Source organism: Chanodichthys erythropterus, chromosome 24, assembly GCF_024489055.1.
Source record: "Chanodichthys erythropterus isolate Z2021 chromosome 24, ASM2448905v1, whole genome shotgun sequence".
In the NCBI taxonomy this organism is placed as follows: domain Eukaryota; kingdom Metazoa; phylum Chordata; class Actinopteri; order Cypriniformes; family Xenocyprididae; genus Chanodichthys; species Chanodichthys erythropterus.
In genome coordinates, this window is record NC_090244.1 from 20745551 (window position 1) to 20760352 (window position 14802).

Here is a 14802-nt window from a genome sequence, read left to right on the forward strand (position 1 = left end):
ATGTATTTGGATTCTTTCATGCTAAAGTTGTACTAATGAGGGTACTTTCTAACCTCTTCGCACAGTCTCTCATCTATGTCGGCCTCCATTGTCGCTGTAGCTTGCATGCGTTCCGGTCTGTTGTGTTTATGCATTTTTTCTTTGACTACCTATTGAACTGACGCCCCCAGGGCATGGTTGGTTGATATCCACCCTGTGGATAAACTAATTACTGCAAAAAAATTAAATGCGCATATGCGTCATGCGTGTACAAGTACTTCTGATGACGAAATTCGCATCATGCGCACTGTACGCTGACCCTTGCGTATCCGTAAAAAGTGAGGTATACTTTGGGCTTTATGAAGAAACATTCTTCCAGTAAAGGTAACAGCTGCACTAGCTGTACGTAAGTTGCAACTTAGCATAGTTTGACATAAAGTTACAACTTACGCAACTAAATATTTGGTAACACTTTAGAATACTGTTCTAAAAAACTAATTAGTAAATCAGTTTCTTCTTGTGAGTTAACAGTAGTTACTAGAATGTTCATATTGATTTACTCATTTATTTGATTACTAATCGTTTTATTCTTTCAGGAGACACAAGACTCTATTACAATCTAGAGCATTCCTTATATGTGCATCATTTTTTGTCATCTGTGTTGAGCATCACCTCAGCATCACCCATCTGCCTCCTGGAGATGTGATGCCAGCTGTGCCAGCTGCTGCTGCTGCTCACTAATCTTCAACAGAAACTGAAACAAAGAAATTACTGTTTATACACACAGTTTTTGCACTGTAATAATACCCATTTCACGATATCAAAATGTAAATTTACTGAAATGGCAATTCTTTTCAAGTTTGCATACTTGCAGACAGCTGTGCAATATCCCAAATGTATAGTTTTGACTTTTTTTTTTTTTTTGGGTCAAATAATAGTTTATCATATTGGTTGCTGTTCTTTCACATTTTAAAATAATAATAATTAAATCAAAAATGAGTATAAGCATTGTAAATGCAGTAATACAGTTTATATACTCTCCTCTTGTGCGTCCTCCCCATTGTGTCGCTGGCCGAGGCAATAATCACTTTAGTTTCCTTTTCAAAGATCTCTTTTATCGATGCCATCGATGCTTTTCCATTGCTAGATGTGATTATCGAAATCAAAACAGTCCATAAACTATAAATCCTCACGGAAACTCACAAATACTTCAGTCAAGCCAGCTGAAGTTTGTTCTGAATAGACGGTTAGCTTGATGTCCCCACACACACTAACTTTCGGGCATGATTTATATACCATCGACATGTCCTCAGAAAACGTTAGCACGCTTTGTTCGATGGTTTGGAGATTGCGTGTTTCATCGGGAGCGCATTTCCTGTTCTACACATCCGCGACAAAACAGTTGATTATTTACGAACGAAAGCTCACAGAAACGTGAAAATGGTCTCATTTGAAAGAAAATATCCTAACCTAGTTTGTAGCTTTTTTGATACTGTTTGAATTTGATATACTGACTTAAGCAGCCCTTATCAAAAGTGCGGAGGTCCATTTCTATCTTTTTAAAACCTAACCCCCTGTCCCCCGTGCCAATTTTTGTGTCCGCATGGAAAAGGTGAATGTTGAGACGGAAGTCCACTAGGTGGTAATATGCAGTTGTGATGTTTTGTGCAGTAGTCAAAGAAGAATGTGGAAAAAACAATACAAAACCAATGAACAAAGCAGCATATCATTCTCCATCGTTTTGTTTTGGTTCTTGTTGTAATCTTTGCATGCCACTACTTTTCTTCCTCTATCTTTCCATGCGAATGTCCTGTAAATGATACAACAAGTGCTGCCCTCAACTGACCCTTTGCAAAGACCCGCCCCCCTTAGTTACTGTTGCTGTGCCCGACAAGCCATGGCGCTGTCACGCCACACAGAGTGAAAAATACATTGAGGAGCAAAGAGGACACTGACAACACGTCGACAGACAAGACAGAGCAGGTTACTTATGATATTAAACAAAGTCCCAGCTTTCAAGTTGTGAAAGTTGTTAAGAAATTCGAACAATAAAAACCGTTTTGTGGCTCTTTAATGTGTCGTGACAGATCGCCTCAGCTCAAGCGGCTCGTAAACCGATCATCTCTTCCTACTAGTTAATTTATAGCATCAAATAAACATGAATGAACATCAGAAGGAATGTTGTTTCAAACGTGGAAAGATGTAAATACACACCATCTTTCAAGTTCAAGTCCACTAATGTTAATCTTCTTACTCCCGACTGCTTTGTCGGACAAAATGGCTGATTCGGCGTTATGATTGATTGACAAGCGTTCTAACCAATCTCCCAGCGAAGGGTCAATTGTACTGCACATATGTCGAACACGTCCATCCATGGTTAAATATATACTTTGAAAGCTGTGCGAAGAATATACCTAGGCCTTTAGCAAAACATTCTTAGAACATAGTTCTGTTAGCTGGGAACAGCACAACGGTATGCAAAAACAAACAAACAAACAAAAATCATTCAGAACATTTAACAACCAAATAACAACACCCAGGCAACTACCACTTACATTTTTTTGTAGAAAATGTATATCTCTGATTATATTTTTACAGCTTCAAACTCCTTTTGTGTTCTACTGAGGAAAGAAGGAAAAGTTTAAAAAGACATAGCTGAGTAAATGAAGACCGAATTGTACTGAACTATCCCTTTAAGCTTCATTTTATAAGGATAAAATGCCCAGCAGTGTCTGTAATCATAAGTGTAGACAGTGTAGACGCAGGAAATTAATTAAGAGACAAGACTCACTGTCCATAGTGTCAAACACATTAGCTGTGCTGTATCTGAACTTTGACATTGCGGGCCCGTTCCTTCAAAATACCTTACAAGGTCGTGATCTGAGCTCATCTGTCAGTGTGAGTGAGGTAATTTAATTGGAGTCTAAATCATAAAGCTTTACCTCGGGCCCATTTCAAGTGGAGACGGCTGTTATGCAATCATCTATAATAAAAAGCCAATCATTTAAACTGCCTTCAAGGGACACTGTGCAGTTCTTTTTATGGAATACCTTATAATTCTTTATACAAGTAGAGACCAATTATAACTAAGGCATACATGAAGTTGAAAATTACAGTTTAGAACTTATAGTATTTTGATTCATGTGGTAACATTGAACTGGAATTTATATTATTTTATTAATATTAATAATTTTTTTATTATGTGCTAAGACAGAATCAACCTGACTTCATTTGTTTACACCAGTGTCATTTTAGTATTGATATATACTATTATAGTTTTTGTTAATATTTTTAATTTTCACTTTTTCTTTTCATTTAAGTTAAAGTTTTGGTAATTTTCAGACAGAAAAATCAACTGCACAGTTTCACAATGTTGCACACTGCTTACAGAATATCCCCTTTTGAACCAAAAGATATAACCTTCCCCCTGTTCATGCTGTTCTTGTCACATTTCTTTTCACTGGGGGATCCTTTCTCCTGATACTGGATTATTGCAGTTGCTCTTAAAATGGTTACACTCAGCAGTGGTTATATTCAGCAGACTGTGGAAGTTGGTTCCATGTCAAGGACTTCCAACAAAACACAGCACTGTGGCTCTGTGCCTGAAAATTTGTGCTGAGAATTACCTTGTGAGAGTCAGTGACAGAACACAGAACTCTACTAGACAGTAATTTATGACTACATGCAGACATGATGTAAACATCTTGACACTTATATTGATCTTATCGAGCTCAGTAGTTCAACTCTGTTATGGGAAAAATCATAGTAAACAGTTTTAGAGAATGCAAGTTAGAATTGTAGGTTAGGCTTGTTAGTTAAAGTCAACATGAAATGAAAATTCATTGATTTTGTAAAAGCATGCTTGGTAACGCTTTACAATAAGGTCTCATTTGTCAACATTAGTTAATGCATTAGTTAACATGAACTATGGGCAATATATATTTACAGCTTTTATTAATCATTGTTAATGTTAGTTAATAAAAATACAATTGTTCATTGTTCATGTTAAGTCACAGTGCATTAACTAGTTTTAAGAGATTAACTTTTGATTTTAAAAATGTAGTAGTAAATATAGAAATGGAAATGGTTTTGGTTGTGCTTCGGTTCTGCGTATATGGTTATCCTTCTGCTCATAAAAACATCTTCTACTCACTCACTACTTGTTACGTTTTGAGTTTGTCTTTTCTGTTCTTGGCTGCGTTTCTAGATTAGTTTCACTGTATTTAGTTCATGTTTGATTTCTATCATCTGTTGTTCATCCATTCCCTCGTTAGTCATGTCAGCTGTCTTACTTTGAGTAGTCACTGTGTATTTAAACCCTGGCTGTGTCCAAAACCACCTACTTCTCTGCTATATAGTAGGGGCGAGCGAATAATTATGTCCGAATCCTTAGTATTCAAAATAGAGTAGGTGAGAATTACCTGGGTGACATACTCGTGAGATTCGGACGTGTGTCTACTTAAAGTGCATCCGAATATGCCTACTTACCTACTATATAGTAGGGGAAAAGCAGTAGGTGAGTGAATAAGTATGTCCGAATCCTTAGTATTCAAAATAGAGTAGGCGAGAATTACCTGGGTGACATACTAATTCTCATGAGTTTTCGGACATAAGTCTACTTAAAGTGTGTCCGAATATGCCTACTTACCTACTATATAGTAGGGGAAAAGCAGTAGGCGAGCGAATAAGTATGTCTGAATCCTTAGTATTCAAAATAGAGTAGGTGAGAATTACCTGGGTGACATACTCGTGAGATGTGGACGTGTGTCTACTTAAAGTGCATCCGAATATGCATACTTACCTACTATATAGTAGGGGAAAAGCAGTAGGTGAGCGAATAAGTATGTCCGAATCCTTAGTATTCAAAATAGAGTAGGCGAGAATTACCTGGGTGACATACTAATTCTCATGAGTTTTCGGACATAAGTCTACTTAAAGTGCGTCCGAATATGCATACTTACCTACTATATAGTAGGGGAAAAGCAGTAGGTGAGCGAATAAGTATGTCTGAATCCTTAGTATTCAAAATAGAGTAGGTGAGAATTACCTGGGTGACGTACTAATTCTCGCGAGATTTGGACGTGTGTCTACTTAAAGTGCGTCCGAATATGCATACTTACCTACTATATAGTAGGGGAAAAGCAGTAGGCGAGCGAATAAGTATGTCCAAATCCTTAGTATTCAAAATAGAGTAGGTGAGAATTACCTGGTTGACGTACTAATTCTCGCGAGATTTGGACGTGTGTCTACTTAAAGTGCGTCCGAATATGCATACTTACCTACTATATAGTAGGGGAAAAGCAGTAGGCGAGCGAATAAGTATGTCTGAATCCTTAGTATTCAAAATAGAGTAGGTGAGAATTACCTGGTTGACGTACTAATTCTCGCGAGATTTGGACGTGTGTCTACTTAAAGTGCGTCCGAATATGCATACTTACCTACTATATAGTAGGGGAAAAGCAGTAGGCGAGCGAATAAGTATGTCTGAATCCTTAGTATTCAAAATAGAGTAGGCGAGAACGAGCAGGGATTGAACAGCCATGAAGGTGAGTAAATAATGACTGAATTTATATGTTTGTGTGAACTAACCCTTTATGCCCCCAAATAGAAACTGTATGAAATGTATGTATGCTCAAGGACACACAGGTGGTGATGGCTGTGGAGATCGAACCAGCTACCTTCTGCTTACCAGTTCAGTGGTTTAGCCCACTACACCACAAAAGTAACAAAGCTATGACAGAAACTAGCATGTAATTGTAAAAAATTTAAATTAAATATGACATGAATTGTAAAATGTTTTAATCTGTTTTACAGGTAGTCATGCTGATGGAGAGTAGGCACACGAATGTTTGGAGCAGATGCAGCAGCAGCCACATTGTCCTGCACATCTTCTCCCACTCTTGCTTCAAGGTTGTGGTGTTCTGGGGTCCATCATCATGGTCTTCCTCATTCTCTGGATCAACAATGTCCCTATTGAGAAGAGCTGCAATGAGGGACATGATGGACGGCAAAGACAGGTGACGGTGTTTACGGTGGTCAGCTGCAGAACTGGCACAGCTGTGTTGAGATGGCAGCAGGACTGTAAATAGGGGATTGTTAGAACAATAAGTTTGAATAAAGCTTTGTTTTATGTGTTGTTGACTTGTATATGTATTTATTGTGATGGTTACTTTTATTCATTCTATAACATATTGTTTCCTATTGTTGTCAGTAAATTTATTTAAATGAATTTGCATTAATTCATTAATTGCATTAATTCATTGCTTGACTGCAAATTGTGATGTATTCACATTGGCTGCATTTGTCTAGTGTGTATTCGTGCATAGCTATGTCATATGACAAAAATTACATTTTGCTTGTTTTACAAGCATCATTATTATGTTGCGTAAGTGTTGGGGTGTGCTAGCAATGCAATTAATTCTGGGGTAATCTTTCTACACTTTCTGAGTACAAAATCAACAGTCTTCTTCAAAGGCGAGATTGTCGAGCGGCTGCCCGATTCTTCTTTGTGCAGTCATTGCAAATGCTGAGGAAAACCAATCTAGGTAGGGCTGTCGAGTTACTGGTGCTATGAGGTGTTAGTGCGCCTGTCACTTATACTTTTTTTTTTTTTAATTTCAGAGCTTATAATTGCAGAACTACAAAATCAGAGTAAATTCCATGGTATCTTTAAAAATAAACAATCATAATGACAAAAAATTATGTCTTTAAGGTTAAAACTGTGGGTCACATTAGTAGGGTTAAAAATATAAGAACTTAAATTAACCCCAAATTTTTTGGTTATACTACAATCACAAAATAAATGGGCAGATGTTTCTTCAACAAGACAACAAAATGAGCAAGTTTAATCAATATCAAGATATTTACAGATAGATTAAAGGTGCTGTAGAACGTCTTTTTAAAATATGTAATATAAGTCTAAGGTGTTCCCTGAATGTGTCTGTGAAGTTTCAGCTCAAAATACCCCATAGATGTTTTTTTTTATTCACTTTTTTAACTGCCTATTTTGGGGCATAATTAAATATGCGGCGATTCAGGCTGCGGCCCCTTTAAATTCTCATGCTCCCCGCCCCCCGAGCTCGCACTTGCCTTAAACAGCATAAACAAACTTCACACAGCTAATATAACCCTCAAAATGGATCTTTACAAAGTGTTTGTCATGCAGCATAACGTTTACGTAAGTATGGTATTTATTTGGATGGTTACATTTGATTATGAATGAGTTTGATGGTGCTCCGTGGCTAAAGCTAACATTACACACTGTTGGAGAGATTTATAAAGAATGAAGTTGTGTTATACAGACTGCAAGTGTTTAAAAAATGAAAATAACGATGACTCTTGTCTCCGTGAATACAGTAATAAATGATGGTAATTTTAACCACATTTAACAGTACATTAGCAACATGCTAATGAAACATTTAGAGAGACAATTTACAAATATCACTAAAAATATCATGTTATCATGGATCATGTCAGTTATTATTGCTCCATCTGCCATTTTTCGCTGATGTCCTTGCTTGCTTACCTACTCTGATGATTCAGCTGTGCACAGATCCAGACATTAATACTGGCTTGTCTAATGCCTTGAACATGAGCTTGCAAATGCAAATATTGGGGGCGTACATATTAATGATCCCAACTGTTACGTAACAGTCGGTGTTATGTTGAGATTCGCCTGTTCTTCGGAGGTCTTTTAAACAAATGAGATTTATATAAGAAGGAGGAAACAATGGTGTTTGAGACTCACTGTATGTCATTTCCATGTACTGAACTCTTGTTATTCGACTATGCCAAGGTAAATTAAATTTTTAATTCTAGGGCACCTTTAATTAAACCTGTCACTCATCTCTTTTAAGTTGTTACGCTTGTGAAAACGTCGTAGATCACATGATAACTTCAACATGGCAAATGATGTCCGGATCGCATTCACACTCAACAAGATTAGTACCTACTCTTTTAGGCTCCTTAAGTAAGTACTCATTGAGTAGGCAGTTTTGGACACAGTTTTTGGCCCCTGTGTTTAGTTCTGTTGAGTTGTCACTTCTGCTTGCGTTTTATTCCGGTATTCATCCTTCATTGTAACCAACCGTGAAAGAAGAACTGACCTAAAAACCAGTCTGTTCCAGTGAGAGAAATTCACAAGTCTGTTCCTGTGAGGGAAATCCCAGAGCCCGTTCCAGTCCTAGAGTCAGCTCCTGAGGATGCAGCTCCAGCCCCTGACCAGTGTCCAGTGAAGGCTCTAGTCCCTGTCCAGAGTCCAGTGCAGACTCCATCCGCTGACTAGAGTCCAGTGCAGACTCCATCCGCTGACTAGAGTCCAGTTAAGGCTCCAGCCCCTGACCAGAGTCCAGTGAAGGCTCCAGCCCCTGACCAGAGTCCAGTGCAGAATCCATCCGCTGACTAGAGTCCAGTTAAGGCTCCAGCCCCTGACCAGAGTCCACTGAAGGCTCCGGTCCCTGGCCAGAGTCCAGTGCAGACTCCAGCCCCTGACCAGAGTCCAGTGCAGACTCCATCTGCTGACTAGAGTCGAGTTAAGGCTCCAGCCCCTGACCAGAGTCCAGTGAAGGCTCCAGCCCCTGACCAGAGTCCAGTGAAGGCTCAAGTCCCTGACCAGAGTCCAGTGAAGGCTCCAGACCCTAACCAGAGTCAAGTGCAGACTCCAGCCCCTGACCAGAGTCCAGTGAAAGCTCCAGCCCCTGACCAGAGTCCAGTGAAAGCTCCAGCCCCTGACCAGAGTCCAGTGAAGGCTCCAAACCCTGACCAGAGTCAAGTGCAGACTCCAGCCCCTGACCAGAGTCCAGTGAAAGCTCCAGCCCCTGACCAGAGTCCAGTGAAAGCTCCAGGCCCTGACCAGAGTCCAGTAAAGGCTCCAGCCCCTGACCAGAGTCCAGTAAAGGCTCCAGCCCCTGACCAGAGTCCAGTGAAGGCTCCAGTCCCTGACCAGAGTCCAGTGCAGGCTCCAGACCCTGACCAGAGTCAAGTGCAGACTCCATCCCCTGACTAGAGTCCAGTTAAAGCCTGCTCTCATTGTCTCGTCATGTCTCCAGCCATTGTGGCCGAGCCTAGTGGCAAGGCCACGGAGGCCAATCTGCCATGGTCCCCTGAGTAACCTGCACCGTCCTGGCTCCCTGAACTGCCGGCACTGCACTGGAGGTGTCCTGTTCTGCTAAGCCATGCTCTCGTCAGCCTCCAGGATTCCCACCCTCCCACCCCTGTGGATGTAATATGGCGCAGGGGTGCGCCTTCTGGGAGGGCGGGGTACTGTCAGGTTTTGAATTTGCTTGTTCATGTAAAAAGTGCAGCCAAGATGGACAGTTCTCTTCCTAGTGGATCAGACACCTACAGGATCAAAGGCAGATTTTGCGTGATTCACCCTCTTGTGCTGTGTTACTAATAAACATTAATCTGTTGTTTTTTTTATGTAAATAAATAAAATGAACAAGACACCAATTCCATGATTATCAATCATTTTTACTGTCAGAGAGTTTGGGAAAATCCACACATAATTACAACACATAAAAACATGATATCAGAATTTTTTTTAAAGAGAACGATACTTCTGTCAGGGTTATGTTATTTTTTATTCTGCTTGTGTTCATATTCCTATGTTTCCTTTCAGTTCAGTTCTCATTTCTATAGTTTAGTTCTCCTTGTTTGTCACCTAGGTTACTAATTAATCCCACATGTATCTAGTTAAGTCCTCTGTGTATAATTACTTCGTTTTGTTCATTCTTTTGTCGGTTCTTGTTGTTATCTAGAGTGGTAAGAGTGTATTCCCTTGTGTATTCTCTGTGAATATTATTATTAAAGTGTTTATCTTGGATTACCTGCATCATGCAATTTCTTAATACCACCATATACATGACAGAAGAACCAACCTTCAACAATAAGTATTTTATGGACTGCTTTTCACAGAACGGCCGGTCTCTAGAGGATTATGTGGAGGAGTACTGGAACACTATCACGAAGCACACTGGGACAATGAATCTTTTAAACAGCGGTTCTGGAGTGGACCCAGAGATGACTTCCGTGCCCTCCACGGAACCAGAGCCTGAGCCCCCTCCATCCCTGAAGACAGAGCCAGCCACAGTGTCCAACCTGGAGACAGAGTCGATCACCGCAACCATCCCGAGGCTGGAGTCGATTGCCAGGTCCATCATGGAGTTAGCACCGGTAAGACACTCCACCATAGAGCCAGTAGAGAAGGGCTGGCTCATCAATTTCATAGCATAGCCAGCTCCATAGCTTCACTTTGGGCCTCCAGGCCTATTGCTCCACCTTGGCCTGCCAGCCCTTTGGCTCTGCCTCGGCTCTATACTCCCTCAGCTCCGCTGTGGTCCGCCATCCCTCAGGCTCCATCGGGCTCCCTTGTCCGTTCGGCTTCACCTTGGTTCATCATCACTCTGATTTTGCCGCAGACTTCCGGGTCCCCAGCCCTCCACCCCTTCAGCTCCTCCTTCTTTCCGGTTTCGCCTTGGTCCTCACTTGCTCCAGTGTCACCCCGTTCTGTCTGGCCCCCGTATTTGCCTCATCCACTCAAGGCTGTGACATCGCCTAGGACTTTCTGGCCTGCAATGTCACTCTGGACAATCAGCTTCTAAGCTCCGCTTAGGAGGTCCACAAGGGATCCATGTCTTCCTCGTCCTCCTCCAAAGCCCCCCACCATTCTACTGTCCGTTATGACGCAAGGACTCTTGTGGGAGGGGGGGACTAATGTCAGGGTTATGTTGTGTTTCATTGTGATTATGTTCATGTTCCTATCTTTCCTTTCAGTTCAGTTCTCATTTCTAAAGTTAGTAAGTTCTCCTTGTTTGTCATCTAGGTTACTTATTAATCCCACATGTATCTAGTTAAGTCCTCTGTGTATAAGTACTCCCTGTTTTGTTCATTCCTTTGTTGGTTCTTTGTAATTATCTAGAATGGTATCTTCCCTTGTGTATTCTCTGTGATTATTATTATTATTAAAGTGTTTATCTTGGATTACATGTGTAATGCCACGTCTTATTACCACCATCTATGTGACATCATGGTTGTTTAAACCAATGAGCATTAAGCTGTGTTAATAGATAATTGTGGCATCACTAGCCCATCATGATATTAAGCTTTCTTTATCAGGATAATGATACTGCATTAGTCGTGTCCCAGTCACTAATCTCTTCATGCACATGGGAACAAACTGGGACAAAAGTTTTAATGGGGTTGCTTGTAATCAAACCCATTAGCCTCTCCTTCGTTCATTGAGTTTCCTGATTGACACATAATGTTCATTTATTCCATATATAACGATCCCTTAATGCTGGTTTCCAGCCCCTTCAGAATGCTTATATTCAATTCTCATCAGACCTCTGCAGACAAGGTCTTGAGCCTAATTAATCAAATTAAAGAATCCATTCCTCAGCCTCTCCATTAATCAAGCTGTACTGTGTGATGTGAATATAAAGTGACCTTACTGGAAGAGACTCCATCAACCATCAAATCACAAACACGCTGCACGATGCACACTCTAATACTTCTCTACAGTAAGTACTGTGACTGAGAAAAGGGCTACTTCAAAGGAACCCAGAAATAAAATTCTGGCATTGCTTACTCACCTGTATGATTTTTTCCCCCATGAAACACAACAGGTCTCTATGCAATTATAATGAACAACAACTGAAGCTTTCAAGCTTCAAAAGCCACAAAGGTTCTTCCTGAGTTCATCCTTGTTCTTAAACCTTTTGCATCTAAAAAGTTTCTCTTGAGACAAAGACCAACAATGTTTCGAACTGTTCAAATTTGCAAGATACCAAAATCTGCAATCAAAAATCTGAAATTTCAATATGAACTCAAACTCATATATACATAAGTATATATTATCGGTCCCATAACTGTGGTTTTTCTTAAACACTTTAACCCTGTAAAGCCTGACATATGAAATAATAATCTATTAACAGTTTAATGGATAACCTTCAGAGAAAATCTAAAAATATATTTAAAGATATACAGTGGCATGAAAAAGTATGTGAACCCCTTGCAGAATCTGTGAAAATGAGAATTATTTTAATAAAATAAGAGGGATAATAAAAAATGCATGTTATTTTTTGTTTAGTACTGTCCTGAGTAAGATATTTTACATAAAAAATGCTTGCATTTAGTTCACAAGACAAACAATAGCTGAATTTATTAAAAATAACCCCATTCATAAGTATGTGAACCATTGGTTCTCAATACTGTGTGTGGTTACCTGATGATCCACGACTGTTTTTATGTTTTGTGATGGTTGTTCATGAGTCTCTTGTTTGTCCTGAGCAGTTAAACTGAGCTCTGTTTTTCCGAAAAATCCTCCAGCTCCTGCAGATTCATCAGTTTTCAAGCATTTTTGCATATTTGAACCCTTTCCAGCAGTGACTGTAGGATTTTGAGATTCATCTTTTCACAATGAGGACAATTGAGGGACTCAAACTCAACTATTAAAAAAGGTTCAAACATTCACTGATGCTCCAGAAGGAAACCCAATGCATTAAGAGCCGAGGGGTGAAAACTTTTGAATTCAAATATCAAGGTAAATTGTACTTAATTTTTCTTCCGGGAAACATGCAAGTATCTTCTGTTGGTTCTGAAGGGCAGTACTAAATGAAAAACAATGATATTTAAACAAAATAAGAAATTGTGACATCTTCATCCTGTTCAAAAGTTTTCACCCCCCGGCTCTTAATGCATCGTGTTTCCTTCTGGATCATCAGTGAATGTTTGAACCTTTTTTAATAGAAGAGTTTGAGTCCCTCAATTGTCCTCAGTATGAAAACACAGATCTCAAAATCATTCAGTCACTGCTGGAAAGGGTTCAAATATGCAAAAATGCTTGAAAACTGATGAATCTGCAGGAGCTGGAGGATTTTTCGGAAGAACAGAGCTCAGTTTAACTGCTCAGGACAAACAAGAGACTCATGAACAACCATCACAAAACATAAAAACAGTCGTGGATCATCAGGTAACCACACACAGTATTGAGAACCAATGGTTCACATACTTATGAATGGGGTTATTTTTAATGAATTCAGCTATTGTTTGTCTTGTGAACTAAATGCAAGCATTTTTTATGTAAAATATCTTACTCAGGACAGTACTAAACAAAAAATAACATGCATTTTTTATTATCCCTCTTATTTTATTAAAATAATTCTCATTTTCACAGATTCTGCAAGGGGTTCACATACTTTTTCATGCCACTGTATCTAAAAAATTTGTTTGCATCAGGTTTTTATGGCTCATATAGTAGTGAGAATATGGAGCTCATACTCGAGGAGGTAAAACACCTTAATTTAATACAGAAATACGCAATTGTTGTTTCTGATATTTATATGGCAGAAAAGTAAGACTAATTCTGATAGCTTGTACAGCAATAAGTACAGTATAGCAGACTACTTACATAAAATTCATATAAATATCAATGTACGTTCTGATGTAAAAAAAAAAAACCTCACATTTTAACACATTTAGATTTCTCTAAAAAAAATAATGAATGGATAAGCAAGTAAACTGAAATACAACAGTTTTTTTTTAGCAAAGTTTTGTTGATAATTTAGAGGCCTTTGAAAATTGTGTATCAAATACGATAAGGATTTATAGGGTTAAATGGTCTTGCAGTGTAATATATATTTTTAAAGTATACAAACATGTAATGACTCTACTGTGTATAATGTGCATACAAATGTTTAAAACAGCTGAAATAGAGTATAGCATGTCACACCGGAGGATATAGTCATTAGTCTGAGTTCTGAAGAAAAATGTAAAAGATTTCTCCTAGTCTCCTGCTACAATGGGGAACTCTAATTTCCACTTCAAATGACCAAAGTCTGAGCGGTCATGGTGGTAGTTTGGAAGTGGACACTGTTACTCTAATCTACACTGCACAGACTTTCAGACTTGTCTTGATCTTTAAACAAGCCCAATGTGATGTCCCTTTGTAGCTGAGCCATGTTCCACCGGGTCTGGCTGAACAGGGCGTCTCTTTGCAGGGTGTGAAATGTCTGGACTCTTCCTCTATCCCTGTCATAACTGGTGTGTCCTGATTCCCTCAGGCGCTGTCAGGCGTGCAACACTGAGTGGAAGAGCTCAGCGAAGACTGGCGCTCTCTGAGAAGCGTATCCAGCCAAGAGACCATCTGTCATAGCGAATAACTGCGTGACAGCACAAACACAGTCCTACCTCACTAAAACCCCGACTAGCGCAGAGAACTGATGGATATGAGGGCTTGGAAATAAAAGAACTGATCCAAACAAAACATTTCATGTCATAGTAGAAAGGAATGAGTGAATATAAAGCAAACATTATAGATTCAAGATGCTATACTCTCTTTGAAAGGCTAATCATTTGGGTGGTAAGTGGTTATACAGTATATCGTGTCTAGGTTATCCAAATAGCACATTTATCATTATTAGCAAGTAGATCTGCTCAATTTACCAAGGACTTTAGTTAGCTAGTTAGCATGCTCTAGTTTGCCCCTACTGCCGTAACTACACCCAAAGAAGTAAATAACAAGTGAAAATGACAGAATTTAAATAGCATACAGCATTTACTAGGGATTCATAACAGAGCAACTGCCATTAAAGGATTAGTCCACTTTTAAATAAAAATTTCCTGATAATTTACTCACCTTCTAAGTGCCTCCGCCAAAACCGCATTTCCGTATTCTCCGCTGTAGGTCCTACACCTTCTCTATTCTACTTATGGAAAAAAATTAACTGGCGCTGCATTCGTTCCATAAGTTGATTAGGGAAGGCATAGGACATACAGCGTAAAACTTTTTGAAGAATACGGAAATGTGGTTTTGGCAGAGGCACT